The sequence below is a fragment of the Ammospiza caudacuta genome, chromosome 13 (genome assembly GCF_027887145.1).
Source record: "Ammospiza caudacuta isolate bAmmCau1 chromosome 13, bAmmCau1.pri, whole genome shotgun sequence".
NCBI lineage: Eukaryota > Metazoa > Chordata > Aves > Passeriformes > Passerellidae > Ammospiza > Ammospiza caudacuta.
The window spans coordinates 20,553,588-20,568,211 of NC_080605.1; the positions used below are offsets into that span (position 1 = coordinate 20,553,588).

The window sequence follows — 14,624 nt, forward strand, 5'->3', positions numbered from 1 at the left end:
TTTTGCTCTGCTTTAAAAACTTCTCTGTGCCTTGAAGAGCAGCTCAAACCAACTGAGCTGTTGAAATAAACCCTTTTTTACATCTTCAACCTGCTGGGTCCTCATCAACACAGGGAAACCCTCAGTAACCAACACCCCAATGGGTAAGAACAAAGAATCCTGGGGCATATTATTTTGGTCCATTATTTTAGGTCTTAATAGCTGCCATAAATAAATTTGGTTTCTAAATAATAAAAATAATAAAAAATAAATAAAATAATATAATAATAATAATAATAGTAGAAGAAGGAGAAGAAGAAGAAGAAGAAGAAGAAAAAAGAAAAATTACTTGCTTCCACACAGAACCAAGGTCTAAAATCCACTCTTTTCCCTCAGCCATCTCTCTTAAACCCAGACATAAAATTCACTTTTTCTTCACCATCTCTCTCTTAAACCAGGTCTAAAATCCACTCTTCTCCAATCCCTCATCCACCTCTTTTAATCCATACATAAAATCCCCTTTTGCCTCATCCACCTCTTTTAAACCAGATGTAAAATCCATTTTTCTCTTATCCACCTCTTTTAACCCAGACATAAAATCTCCTCCTTTCCCCTCATCCCCCTCTTTTAACCCAGATATAAAATCCCTTTTTTACTGCCTATGGATGTTCCCCTTCCCTCAGTGCTCAGCCCCAGGGTGAGGATTTGGCTGCTGGCTCAGCATTCCCATGTCCTGCTCCTGCTGCTCTTCCCAAGCCTGGGCTGGGACCTTTCCTAAGGAAATTTCTGGGTCCTAAACCTGGATTGGGACCTCTCCTAAGGAACTGTCTGAGTCCTGAGCCTGCCAAGAGGCAGCTCCTGCCTGGGACACATGGAGAGTGGCAGTGTCTGACCTTTGCAGCTCTCTCTTGGGAAAGGGGAGACAAAAAAGGCAAGAAATAAAGCAAACAAAACAAGGAACAGCTCTGCAAGTGCCAGAAGCTAAAGTCAGTACAGATAGCAAGTTGTTGGGGTTTTATTTTCCCTATTCTATTTTTAATCTTCTCAGTTTCATTTTTCTCTGGAGCTCGTGGAAAGGAGGAGTTTCGGGATGAGGAAAAGTGACTGAACTTGTGCTGAGACAGAAATAATCTGGGTAATCAGTGCAGCGAAGGGGACACAAAACTATGTGACCACTGAGCTGAAGTTTGGGCAAATCTCTCTTTGTCTGGGACATTTTCCTGCTTTTGCTGAGAGCTCCAGCCCCAGATCCAATCTCAGGGCAGTGTTATTACAAGAATTCATCTCTGAAAGCCCAGCAGAATTTGTTTGGATTGCTAATTTCCTCGAGGCCTGGGGATATGCTGGAGTGGAGGAAATGCACGGGTTAGCACACAGGGTATCCAGTTGCAGGGTCTCTGAGGGGTGGGAAATCACTTCCCAAACGTGCCTAATAGTCCTGGAGTGCAGAAATTATTAGTGCTGATTACACCCTGAACCAACAAACCATCAAAGCAGATCCCAGCCAGGGATGTGGGTGCTGAAAGAGCAGGAAAATGGATGGGACAGAGGGGAGATAAAGGCTCCACGCTGCTCTTGCTGTGTTTGTCCCTGGCTGGAGCCACATCAGTGGCTAAATTACATTTCTTTCAGCAAAGCTCTTAATGAGGAGCTTGTAATTGCCAGCATGGAGGAGTCATGTGTGGCTCTCATCCAGTTCTCTCCTTTTTGGGACCCTTGGAAAGATGGAAACCAGCTCGGTTTTACCTTCAGACTGATGTTGGATCTCCTGGCTCTGGATGTGACAGGTCCAGTCCTTGCTGTCCCCTCCACAGGGGATGTGGTGACACTGCTGCTCACCCCCCTGAGGGTGTGGGGAGGGCTTCACGTGACCTTGGACACTTCCAGAGATCCAGGGGCAGCCCAGCCTCTCTGGGAAATCCATCCCAGGGAGAAACTGATAGGAATTGATGATGGCTTTTTCCTCAGAGACCTCAAATCACCACCTTAAATCTAAAATATCCCAGGAGAAACAGGAAACTCAGCAAGGCCTGACTCAAACAGAGGGATTTTTCTGGAGAATTTGAACTGAATCCCTGCAGGACCTGCCCTGAGTCCTGTCCCTCCCCTGGGTGGTGCAGGGGCTGCTCAGACTGTGGGTGACTGTCCCTGGGAACAGCAGCACCCCCAGGTGACAATCCCCAGGTGACATCCCCAGGGAATGGCATCTGCCCTGGAAAACCTTGGGGATGAAGAACACTCATGAGGAGGTGGCACCTGGGGCTGACCCAAGGGGGTTTGGTGCTCACGTGTCTGGTTTCATGGAATCCATGTCTTACAAACAACGTCCAGGGGAAATACTGGAGAATTTAACAGAATTCTCACTTTTTCCCAACCCTCCTTTGTCGGTTTAATGTTTGAGGTGCAGCTTTGTCCCAGACAAACCACAAACCCAATTCTGGTCCTTCTCCCCAGGAATTTGTGCTGTTCCACCTGGAAAACCAGGATTCCTTCAGGAAACTCCTTCAGGAGTGAGGGATCTGCAGAGCTCTCAGCCCCCAGGGCCTCAAGGTTAGTGGATTTTCTGTTGAATCCTTTTAAAAACCATTGGGACTGCAGCAGGATGGGGAATTATTGTGGAGGTTAAATATCCCCTGCAAGGAACCTCACAAGGATGTGGAAAAGTGGTTCCAAAAGCAAGGTAAGCAGAGGAATCTTTATTTTCCCTAATTTATTCTTTCTCCACCATCCTGGATGGAAGAGGAGCCTAGGTTTGTTTGCACCTTGCATAATTATTATGAAAATGATTTTTTTTCTAATGATTGGAATTTGTGTAAATTGACAATATCACAAAGGACAGGGTGAGAAAGAGCAACTCCAGAGCTGGGTGTTAATTATTCTCCTGTTAAAGTCAGCGGTTGAGTTTGTGTTATTTGTGTTTAATCACAGCTTTAAGGAAAGGTTTCAGCCCTCCCAGGATTGAGGGAGTTTCCTGAATCTCTTCCCAGTGCTGGGTTTTCCTTGCTCAGATCACCAGAGTTTGGATTTTCTCTTATTTCCTATTTTATCCACATTATTTTAGAAGATGCAGTGCAGAAAAGGGAGGATTTCAGGCAAATTAAGGAGTGAGGAGGAAAAAATCCAAATTTTTGGCTCTGGGAAGTGCCAGTGTTTCCCTGTGGATACAGGGAAGTGAAAAGAAGCAGAAAAGGAAAATCCAAGGCAGGGAAGGCACTTTCTCATCCATCCCTCCCACTCCAGGGTAGGAAAAGCACAAAAAGTCAGAAATGGTAAGGACAGAATTAATTTTTGATTTGCTTTACCCAAATTTTAATAACCCCCAATGCTGTTAATGATCCATTTCTATTCCTCCAAAGAACAGAACTAATAAACTTCCTTTTTTTCTAACCCCTCTATTCAGGGGGTTAAACATTCTCCCAGGTGCTATTCCAAAAAAAGAGCAGGCATTTAAACTCCAGGAATTTCAGTCTGCAGGACAAAAAAAAATGAGACTTATTTGAAGCTTGGGTAGGTCTGGATTTTCAGTGTCTACAACCTCCCTCCCCCCTAGAATAACACTTCAGCCATGGTGGGGGAAACCTTGGGCCAAGTTTTACAACTTAACCACATGCAGAAGTGCTTATGCAACTGCTGCCTTCAAAATGAACTCAGGTTTCAGGCAAAAAAGGAGAGTTTTGGGACACTGAGGGTGTCAGACTGGTCTGGAGATGTGCTGGTACCTTTGGGGGCTTCACACCTTGGCTTCTGTGCTTTGTGGTGGTGCCAGGAGGGAGCTCCGAGGGTTTTCTGTGTCTCCCTGGGTGCCATTTAAGGTTGGGCAGGAGGGAACTTTAGGAGATGAGCAGCACCTCCTCGAGTTACTGTCTGCAGGTTAAAGCAATGGAGAAATATAAAAAATAAAAAAATAGAGAGATATAAAAAACCCAGGCCCTTTTCTCCAGCTGGTTCCATCTGTGTGGTCTGCTCTGTTGGGGAATTGCTGCTCTGGGAGATCCACAGCTCCCAGAGGGCTCAGGGAGATGTTTTGGAGGTGTTCATCAGCTTTTTTCTTCTGGACACCTCAGAATTTGGTGCCTTTGAGGCTCTGGTGTCCCCGTGGCCTTTGGATGTGTCTGTGCCACAGAGCCCCCAAAAAGGAGCACAGGACCAAGACAAAGAGTGAAAGCAGAGGCCTGGAGCTGGAGTCTTGGCTGTTCTCCAGCCTAATGGATATTCAGGGCTGGCCTGGAGCTCTGGGATTAGCAGAGTTGTTTTCCTCAGGGGTTTGGGGAAATCTCCAGTTTGGCTGCTCCAAGACCGGTTCCGGCCCCGTCTCGTGACGGGTTCATCCCATGAGCAAGAGCAGATGATAAATCCATCACCTCCTGAGATTCTCTACTTTGTGTTCCTTTTTTCCCCTTTTTCATTTCACACAATGGCACCAGGGCCTTCCAGAGGGAGTTTGCAGCTTCCAAAGGAACGGGATGGAGTTAATGGGAGTGCTGTCGGCCTCCCCTCAGTGGCAGCAGATTAAAAATCATTAATTACAATTAGTGGGAGGCTCCAAAGGCCTCTGTGGAGCTGGACTGGGATGGACACAAGCTCTTCCTGATGGCCAGGATACTGGGAGTGTCACTTTGGGATCTTCTGGAAGAACAGTGAGGGTGGAAGCACAGAGCTGCACACAGGGATGGCTTTGGGTGCTGTTTTCCTACAGAGTGAGCTGGATTTGAACAGCACAGCCCTCAGGGGATGAGCTGCTCCCTCTGAGTGCTCTGTACATCATCCTCCCTCAGCTGGGCCTGAGCAGGACAAAACTGGGGGGATTGCATTGGTTGGAGTGGCTCTGTGGTTGTCTCTGCCCAGCAGGAAAGGCCTGGACGTTCCAGGAGGTGACACAGGAAGCTGAGGGAAGGGGCAGCTCCATCACTGCCTCCAAATAATCTGTTGGATTGGTGTTTCTCTGCTTGGGGCCAGCTGGAAAATCCTTTGCTTCCAACAGGATTTATGAGATAAATGTTTGGGATAAAAGGGGGCAGATGGATCCTGTGGAACAGCCTTTGTGCGCCACACACTTCTTTTGGATACCAGGGGTTGGATCCCAGGCTTTCTTGTAAAACCTCATTTTTTGGTGAATCATTGAGGCCAATTCCTTCCTTCTCCCTCTGCCTCTCCCAGCAGCCATCCCTGCCCTTGGGATCATTCCTGGGATGTGCCAGCACAGGAAGCCTGGGCACAGCACTGAGGGGTTGCTGGTGTGGAAAACCCATCCCATTGCAGCCTGGGAGAGCCTCTGGGAGTGCTGCAGGCAGGGAAGGGCTGGAGCAGCCCCAGGGTGGCGCTGACATCACCAATAAAGCTCAGGCAGCTCTCTCCAGCTCCTGAGCCTCAGAGCTGGGCTTTAATCAGCTCCAGAGCTCAGCACGACCCCGCTGCACTCCCAGAGCTCCCAGGTCGTGCAGAACCAAGGATTTCTTTCAACACCCCAGGAAAACCATGAAAAACAATCTCCAGCTCATCCAGAGCCCACCCTGGCTTCCACCCACCGTTCCTGCCTGGGAGTGTTTGCCAGGAACCTCCTGGAACAGAAACCCCAGGGCTGCTGAGCAGGCTCTGCAGGAGCTGGGGATGGATGGATGGATCTCAGATCCCCTTGGATCCTTTTGGGATCCAGCCTTTGGGGGCTCCAAGCAGACATTCCCCAATTCCCCTCAGGCTCCAAGGTCTCCTCCCCACTCTTGGGGCAAAGCTTTGCTTTGCTGCAGTGCTCTGAGTTCTACTTTTGTCCTATTAATCCCTGGCAAAATAAAGCCCAGCCAGCTCCAAGCAGAGCTGGATGACAGCAGAAACGCTTCAGTTCTGCTGCATTCCACCTGCCAAATCTCCAGGTGCCTCTCCAGGCTGGATCTGGCTGCTGGGGAGGGTGATCCATGTGTGCACCTGCCCTTGGGACAATGCCAGCCTTGGGCAGCTCCACTGGCTCTGCTCCAGGGGGAAAATGGGCTTGGAAACTTCTCCTTCAGAACCAGGGCAGCCCTGTTGGTTGTTTCTGTGGGGTTTGGTCCCACCAGCTCCCAGGACCTGCTTTCCACGGGGCTGGCATGAGATCTGCAATCCTGATCTCAAAATGATGGGAGCAGAGCCTGTGCTGAGCCTGTCAGCTCCAGGGAACCATAAAAAAGGAACTGAGAGTTCAAGCAAACAAAACCTGGAAGGCTGGAGAGGAGAAGGTCATGCAGACACCCTGTCCATGGCAGAACACTGTGTTTTTTGGGGCTGGGCTGCTCTGCCTGGCTGCAGATCTCTGGCACAGCCCAGATGGACTCTGTGGAGCTGCAGGAAGCAGCTCAAACTCGGGATAAACCAGGAGGATGCTTTGGAAGCAAAACCAGGTGTTAATCAAGGCTCAGGGAATGTTTCAGGTGCCTCCTCCATCCCTCCCTGTCCAGAATCCATCTCCAGCAGGATGGAGGGCTCCAGGAAAATTCCAGGAATTTTCAGGAAATTCCAGGCTGCAAACCCAGGATCCCCATCCCAGGCAGGGAATTTGCTTTGATTCCCTTCTGTCCCTGGAGCAGCTGCCACTTTTACCCCACAAAGGAGGAGATTCTAGCTCTGCCCAAATCCTCATTTGTGGTGCCTGTCCCAGCTGCTGGATGTGTCTGGGGCCTGTGGTGCCCAGCATGGGATTGGTTTCCTTCCTGCAAACCAGTCTGGGACTGGTGCTGGCAGCCAAGGAGCTGCAGGAACGTGCTGGAAACAATTCCCAAAACCTCCCCTCAGGGGGCACAGCAGGCCTGGGGCTTTAGGGAGCTGCTCCAGCATTCCTGTGGCACCTCCCCACCCCGGCCAGGGCACAAGCCCCAGCCCTGGCAGTGCCCAAGGCCAGGCTGGACGGGGCTTGGAGCACCCTGGGATGGTGGAAGGTGTCAGGGTTGGAACAAGATGAGCTTTGAGGTCCCTTCCATCCCAAAGCTTTGGGCAGAGGGTTCTGTCCAGGTTTACCAGGCTGGGAACCATTTCTGCAGCCTGGAATGGGGCAAAGGCTCTTTCATCTCCTTCCCAAGCCTTGGCAGACCCTCCCCACTGATCTCACTGAGCAAACCCAAAGATTATTTCATCCCTGTCCTGTGGCCCAACCAGCCCTGGAGCCAACAGGAATGTGGCTTCAGGAGCTGGGGAGAGCCCCAGGATCCCAAATATCCCAGAAATCCATGGAGATGTGTGCTCTGTGTGCACAGCTGGGATCTGCTCTGCCCCTGCCAGCCCCAGTGTGCTGGAACCATCCCAGAGCTCCACGTGCTGGGGACAAAGTGGGGACAAACCCTCCTGGCCAGGGTTTCACCCCTCAGCTGCAGCAGCTGGAGCCATCCAGGCCCTCCTGGGGCTCGTGGCCTTTCCCTTTGTCTCTGTGCTGGGGATCAAGCTGATTGCTGTCAGGAAGATAAATGTTGTCTCCAAGCTGAGATAAGAAGGATGAAATCTACCCTTTGCAGAGGTTTGGGGGGTGCAGTTGGAAAATCAGCATTAGGATTGCCAAGAGCATGGAGGCTGATCCAGGGGGGTGGATTTTGGGGAGGGAAGTGGATGTGGAACCTTTATTTGGAGGTTATTTCCCCATTTCCACCCTGGTGGAGGAGCATTTCTGGGGCATCACTTAAACTCAGGGATATTGAAGAAGGTCTTGGAAGCAGAAGGGCAGATCCCAAAGGTCTGGTTTTCCCTGGATATGGGGAGGCTGAGCGTGCTGGCCTTCATCCCATCCCCACAGCTGGTGTGCACCTGAGGAAACAGATCAGCATCTGGGGGTGCCAAGTGGAGTGATGGTTGTGGCACCTCTGCTCCCCAGTCTGGCAGAATCCAGCCTGGATTCACCCCCTCTGCCAATTAAACAAAGAAATTTCCTTAAAACTCATGGTGAGCCCTTTTTAGTGAGTGCAGGTGGTGAGAAACACGAAATTTCCCAAATAAAAGCAGCAAAATGCTGGGTGGCAGCCCTGGTTCCCTTGGCTTCCTTAGAAACCCAGCTCTTAATGGATCTGCTGGAAAGTTTTTGAGATGCTGTTTGATGTCTGGGCCGGTTTTATGTTTTATGCAGGAATTTGGCTACAGGAAGTCTCGGTTCTTTCACGTATTTTGTATCAAAATCCCTTTATAGACCAAATAATCCCTTTTCCATGGCAGTGCCTGTGCCCAGATTGCTCCAACCTGCTCACGCTGCTGAGATGATTTCTAAAAGACAAACCCATAGCCCTTTTTTATTATTATTATTATTATTTTGTTACATTTCCAGGCTTTTGCTGTTTTCCAGGGACATTTTCACAGGGTGGGAAAATCCCCAGGAATTTCCAGAGGTGGAACCGCTGGGGAAGTTGGGGTTCATGAGAAGCTGGGAATGAAATGAACACAAGTGAGCTGAGCTGGTGGGGGCTGCTGGAGCTTTGGCTTCTCTTCCAGTGGTGTGTAAGGAACTAAATACAGGGGGAAAAAAAAAATCTGTGGAACAGGGAAGAGAAGCAGGAGAGGAGACAGTGAAGAGGAGAAAGAGGAGAGGATAAAGTAGAGAGGAGAAAGAGGAGAGGAGAAAGATGAAAGGAGAAAGAGGAGTGGGGAAAGAGGAGAGGAGAAAGAGGGAAGGAGAAAGAGGAAAGGAGAAAGAGGGAAGAAGAAAGAGGAGAGGAGAAAGAGGAAAGGAGAAAGGGGAGAGGAGAAAGAGGAGAGGAGAAAGAGGAGAGGAGAAAGAAGAGGAGAAAGAGGAAAGGAGAAAGAGGAGAGGAGAAAGAGGAGAGGAGAAAGAGGAGAGGAGATGCTCAGCAGAGCTGGAGCATCCCTGAGTTCAGCAGCCGCTGACCTGCCGTCACCTCGGCTGGCACTGCCGGGAAAGCCTGGCCAGGAATTCCTGTGGTTTCCCAGCGTTCCCCAAGGCAGCCGAGCCCGCAGGAATCCCCCCGAGCAGCAGCTGCGGCTGCTCCATCCCGCCCCGCACACGCCGATAACGAGCTGGGCGAGGCTCTTATCAGCGTCCCGCTGACATCCCCGGCTCGGCGATGAAGGCTGGGGCTGCCGCAGGCACCGGAGCCTCCCGGGACGCACGGACGGATCAGGGCCCCGCCGGCTGCGGGGATGCTCGGCAATGGGACGGAGCCGGGGATGCAGGGATGAGCTGCGGGAGGGGGATGACAGAGATAAGGATGTGGTTTTCATTTCAGCATCCCCTGAAACGGGAGGGGGATGTTCCTGAGCCGGCAGGGCCCCAGATGTGGCCGGGAATGAGATCCCAGGGATGGCAAATCCCGGCTGGATTTGTCCCCTGAGCCTGGCACGGGCGTTTGTGCTGTGTGGAAAGAGGGGAAGGTCCCAACGTGGCTTTGCAGGGCTGGAAACTCTGGAGAAGGCAAATTCCTGACTGGTTTTCAGTGAGAATTTGGCTCTTCACGTGCTGGAACCCAGGCTCTGGTGTAAGAGCGGGAATCTGCTGTTTCAGTGGGAGCAGGCAGAAATCAAACCCTCTGTGATGACATTTAGTGAAGCAGCAGGGAATGCACCAGGGACAGCCCCAGCATCAGCCTGGATTTCCCAAGGGGGTGGATGCTGCGAAAGTCTCCTGGACACCCAGCCTGAGGGGTGGGATCAGCATTCCCAGTATATCCCAGTGTAGTGCCAGGCTGGACTGGTCATCCCTGGGTCTCGGAGCCTCTGCCCAGCCACTGCAGGGCTTTCCAGGGGGAAACTCTGCATCCACTTTATCCTTTGCCCATTCCCAACTGTGTGGTTCAGTGGTAACCTCAGATTCCAACCAGGAAAATCCCTCCAAGGCCAGCCCAGGGTGTGCAGAGTGGAGCATCCCTGTCCCCTCTGTCTCCAGCTTTCCCAGCCACAGCCTGGCCTGCCAGGACACAGACAGTGCTGGACAGACTCATCCCCAGGATGGGATCGGGATCTCTGAGGGTGGAAGGAGCTCTGGGATCAGCTGTGCCCCATCCCCACCTTGTCCCCAGCCCAGAGCACCGAGTGCCAGCTCAGGAATTGCTGGGACACCTCCAGGGATGGGCACTGCAGCCCTCCCTGGGCACTTCCCATCCCTGACCCCCCTTTCCATGGGAAATTCCTGCTGCTGTCCGAGCTGAGCCTGCCCTGGCCCAGCCTGAACTGTTCCCTCTGCTCCTGTCCCTGTCCCTGTTGCTGTCCCCTCCTGGCAGAGCTGTGCAGAGCCAGGAGGGCCCCCCTGAGCCTCCTTTGCTCCAGGCTGAGCCCCCTCAGCTCCCTCAGGATTCTCCATTCCCTTCCCAGCTCCCTCAGGATTCTCCATTCCCTTCCCATTTCCCTCAGGATTCTCCATTCCCTTCCCAGCTCCCTCATCCTCTCCAGAACTCCAAATGAAGGCAAACTGAGCTTCCATCTGGCACAAACCTCTTCAAACTCAACTTCATTTCACAAACAGCACCACGCTGCTCCCCTTGACCAATCCTTTGTCCCCAGGCCGGGTTGAGGACCAGGTTCAGCTTTGCTGAAGCTCTTGGACAGGCAGCGCTTGGAGCCAGGGCCTCTCCCGACCTTCCTGGAGCGCTCACATGTGCGGAGCAGAGCCGGAGCCTCGCCCGCTCCGAGTGCATCATGACCTCAGTTAAGCAAACACTTGCTGTAATCGCCTCCAGATCTGCCCTGGCTTTGATCAGCTGCAGGATCACTTTATCTTATGATATAAATATGTAAAACATGCATTTGTTTTCAGGCAGGATGCAAATAAATCATTGCGTAAGTTCGGGCCCGAGCGAGGAGTGCGGCCTTGGAGCTCTTCAGGCTCCACCTCCTGGAAGGTCATTCCTGCAGGAACACGGCCTTTCTCCTCCCCACTCTGCTTCATTCCAGGCCTTCCTGTCACTCATGGACAGCTCTGGGTGTTCCCAGCAGAGCGGTGACGTCGGTGTGGACATGGTGTCACTGCTGTCCCATAGAACAGCGATCCCAATCCCACCCAGCGATCCCAGTCCCACCCAGTGATCCCCAGTGCTCCAAAACCAGCTTCAAACTCCTTCTGGGATCACTCAGAAGGTCTGGTGGTCATCACTCTGGTGGTCACCTCCCAGCCCTGCCACCCATTCCACATTCAGCTCATCCCCTTTGCTGTTTCCACAGGAATTATTCATCAGGCAAAGAGGGTTTCTGTTTAACCCTCTGGCTCTTCTCCAGCCTTTCTGCAGAGCCTGTGCCCATCCCAGCCCTGATCCCACTGCTCCTGCTGGGATTCCATCCCTGGGTCCTGCTGGGATTCCACCCCTGGATCCTGCTGGGATTCCACCCCTGGATCCTGCTAGATTCCACCCCTGGATCCTGCTGGATTCCACCCCTGGATCCTGCTGGGATTCCATCCCTGGATCCTGCTGGATTCCATCCCTGGATCCTGCTGGGATTCCACCCATGGATCCTGCTCATGGCTCTGACCCCCAGCCCCGAGCCCTTCCCCAGGTTGGTGCTGCTCCAGGCTGGAGCTAAGCAGCAATTCCCAGTGGGAAGCTGCTGGGAGTGCTCTCAGGGTGGTTTTACAGAGGTTAAGCTGAGCTCAGAGCTCAGCAGCTCCTCTGTGGTGTCAGCCAGGCTTAAGTGCTTGCTTGGTTGATGGGAAATTGGGATTTGGGCTTTCCCCAGCTGAGATTCCTCAAACTCGGCTTCCTCTGCCTGTTCCCAACCCAGGCACGAGCACAGCCCCTGTTTAGGATGTTAGGGAAGGGAATCTCTTGCCAGGAGATTCAGGAAAAATTATAAAAAACAACAGCTGATGGCTGGGGAATCTAATCTGCTGAGCCAGGAGAGGCAGATGAATATTCCCATTTTTCCAGAGCTAAGGAAGGATCAGGGTCTCCACCAGCTGTGTTCTCCAAAGGTTTCCCAAGAGAAAAGGGATTTTGGGCACCTCTGGCTTCATTCCTGCTTGTGGCCTTATATCCACCTTCCTGCAGGCCCTGGATTTTAACAGGTTGCCCAGAAAAGCTGTGGATTCCTCATCCCTGGAATGTCCCAGGCCAGGCTGGAGGGGCTTGGAGCACCCTGGGATAGTGGAAGGTGCCCATGGCAGGGGTGGGACTGGATGAGCTTTAAGGTCCCTTCCCCCCATCCCATGATTGTGAGATTTCCCCTCATTATTCAAAGGATTTTCCAGTTTTATCCCAAATGCTCTGGTGCACTTTGGGGCAGAGCCATGCCCGTGTTCCCATCTCCCAGAGAAGAACGTGGACACAAGAGCAGGAATCAATATTCCAGTGCTGCTCCAGGGTGTCCTGGGAGGGAGCACAGGAGCTTTGGGGAGATAAGATGGGTGCATAAAGCAGTGCCAGATGATTAATGAACCTTTGTCCTGGCGAGGGAGATAAAACCCCTGCAGCTGCTGCCCCCTGCTAACAGCTTTTCCATCACATTGGAAATATTTTTCCTCATTCCAGAGGTATTTCATTATCTGCCTTTATCCAAGGGCAGATGGAATTGGAAATCTCCCCCAGCCCCGTTGTGCTCTCACACCAGAGCTCCTCCCTTTGCTGTTTGTTTGTTTTCTCACCTCTGCAGGCTCCAGAGCTGGCAGAAACCCACACCAGTTACTGATATCCCATTTCCCCTCCTTCCCAAACTTGCAGCAGGGCATTTTATCTCCTGGCTACCACTGCTGGTGGATCCCTGGCTGTCCCCAAGGGAGGAGGGACAGCTGGATCCACACCAGAGCTTTGTAATTCCACAGAGAGATTTCCACCTGGAAAGGGAGGAGGATGAGGCAGAGATCCCAGGGCACTTCCAGGGAGTTAAACTGGGATGGACTGGGAGAAGACACCAGGATTTGGGTGGGCAGAGCTCTGGAGCCTTTGGAGCTTGGAAAATCCCTGGTGCCTGAAAAAGCCTTTTCTCCTCTTCCTCCTCCAGCTCAGCTTTCTCCTCTCTTCCTTTCAATTTTGCCACAGCTGATCCAAGGAAAACCCTCCTGACAGGGACAGGCTGGGAATTCTCCAAGGAGGCAGCAGGGATGGAGGACGCTGCTGAGAAATTGGGAGTGGGATGGTTTGGATGCTGAAAACCTCCATTTTTTCCCATGGAATTCCCTTGGAATTCTTGCCACACCATCAGCACAGCCCGTGGCACCGTCCCTGGGAGGTGAAGCTGTTCACACATTAAAAAAAAATTGTATTTTCTCTGTTTGGAACTTTTTCTCCAAACTTTCAGCTGCAGAGCAGGCTATGTTTTGTAACTTTATCCAACAAGATTCCAGACAAACCTGTGGATGCTAGAAATGCCATTTCCCTGAGTTTGGGCAGATTTTACAGAGCCAGCACAGAAATCACTCCCAGCACAGAAATGAGGAGCTCAAGTTCACTGCAAAGGTGAGGACTTCAGCTGGGACAACCCACAGGAACATTCTCTGCTGCAATGAGTGGTGTTACTTTCATCGCATGAAATTGCTGCATTTCAGCGAGTTTGCTCCAAATTTATTTCCAGGACAGGGCTTGGAGCAACCTGGGATGGTGGGAGGTGTCTCTGCCATGGCAGGGGTGGGATGGGATGATCCTTTTCCACTTCTTTTGAAGAAAACCCCTGGAAAACGGGACAATTCCAGCCAGGGATTCTCTGAGCGAGGCTGGAAGGAGCAGAGCATCCCTTGAGCTGCTCAGCTCCCTGAGGAAGGACCAGGAACCCATTCCTGGAGAGAACAGCTCCGGGCAGGGCTCTGGGATCCGCAGGGATGGGAGCAGCCAATGCCCTTCCCTGGTGCCCTGCAGGTGCCCAGCGCTGCCCAGGTGGGGCCATAAGCGCCCAGAGCAGCTGCAGGTGATTATGGGGTGATTATGGGGTGATTGTGGTGATTATGGGGTGATTATGGGGTGATTATGGGGTGATTGCGGTGATAATTGGGGTGATTGGGACGGGCGAGCCCCGCCCAGCCCATTTCCCACCTGCCTGCGGGATTAAAACCGCCCAGAAATTCTGGTTCTGCTCCGGGAAGAGCCTTTGGTGGTGGCGTTTATTCATCATTTCTGAGTTTTTAGGGACAGTAAGTGAATTAGAGGCGGGTTTCCCTCTTCCTGAGGGGCAGCAGCGGTCTTGGCGACCACCTGGATTTGGGGGATGAGGCGCCATGGAAGTTTTGTCGCCTATTTTTGGAACTTTGGGCACCTTCCAGCGCCGGAGCTCAGCACTGAGGTGTGTGTGTGCTCTGTCCTCGGCAGGTCAGGGAGCTTTTTGTCCCCCCTGTGTCCCCAGCAGGTCAGTGAGGTTCCTGTCCCCTCTGTGTCGCTTCTGTGTCCGTAGTAGGTCAGGGAGCTGTGTGTCCCCTCTTTGTCCTGAGCTCTCTGTCCCCTGTGCGTCCCCAACCCGCCGCTGTTGGAGCTGAATTTTGGATTTCCCGGGATGCTCGGGAGGGAGGCTGAGCCGTGCCCGGGTTCCTGCCCGGAGCTGTGTGGGATGCAGAGCCCGTCCTGCTCCTTCCCCTGCGCTCGGAGCAGGGTTCGGTGCCAGCCCCTCAGCCCTGGGGCTGGGAAGGCTCAGGATATGGGAACCATTCGTGCCTCACGGGATGCTCCCTGCTCCGCTCTGCTTTCCTCTCCATTTGTCCCAAACCTCATCCCTGCTGCTCCTGTGCTCCGCTGGCACCCCGAGGTACGGCTGGTTTTCCTCCTAATCCCCCCTTT

The 14,624-nt window shown here is 52.3% G+C and overlaps 1 long non-coding RNA gene across 1 annotated transcript in view; it reads left to right on the forward strand.

Annotated features, from left to right (window-relative positions):
• The first annotated feature begins 13,942 nt into the window (after nt 1–13,942).
• The window catches only part of LOC131563697 (uncharacterized), a 31,777-nt gene continuing 31,095 nt past the window's right edge, over nt 13,943–14,624 (forward strand). The window contains exon 1 of the long non-coding RNA XR_009275314.1: nt 13,943–14,136. This is a non-coding gene — a long non-coding RNA (uncharacterized LOC131563697). The remainder of the gene's footprint in view (nt 14,137–14,624) is intronic.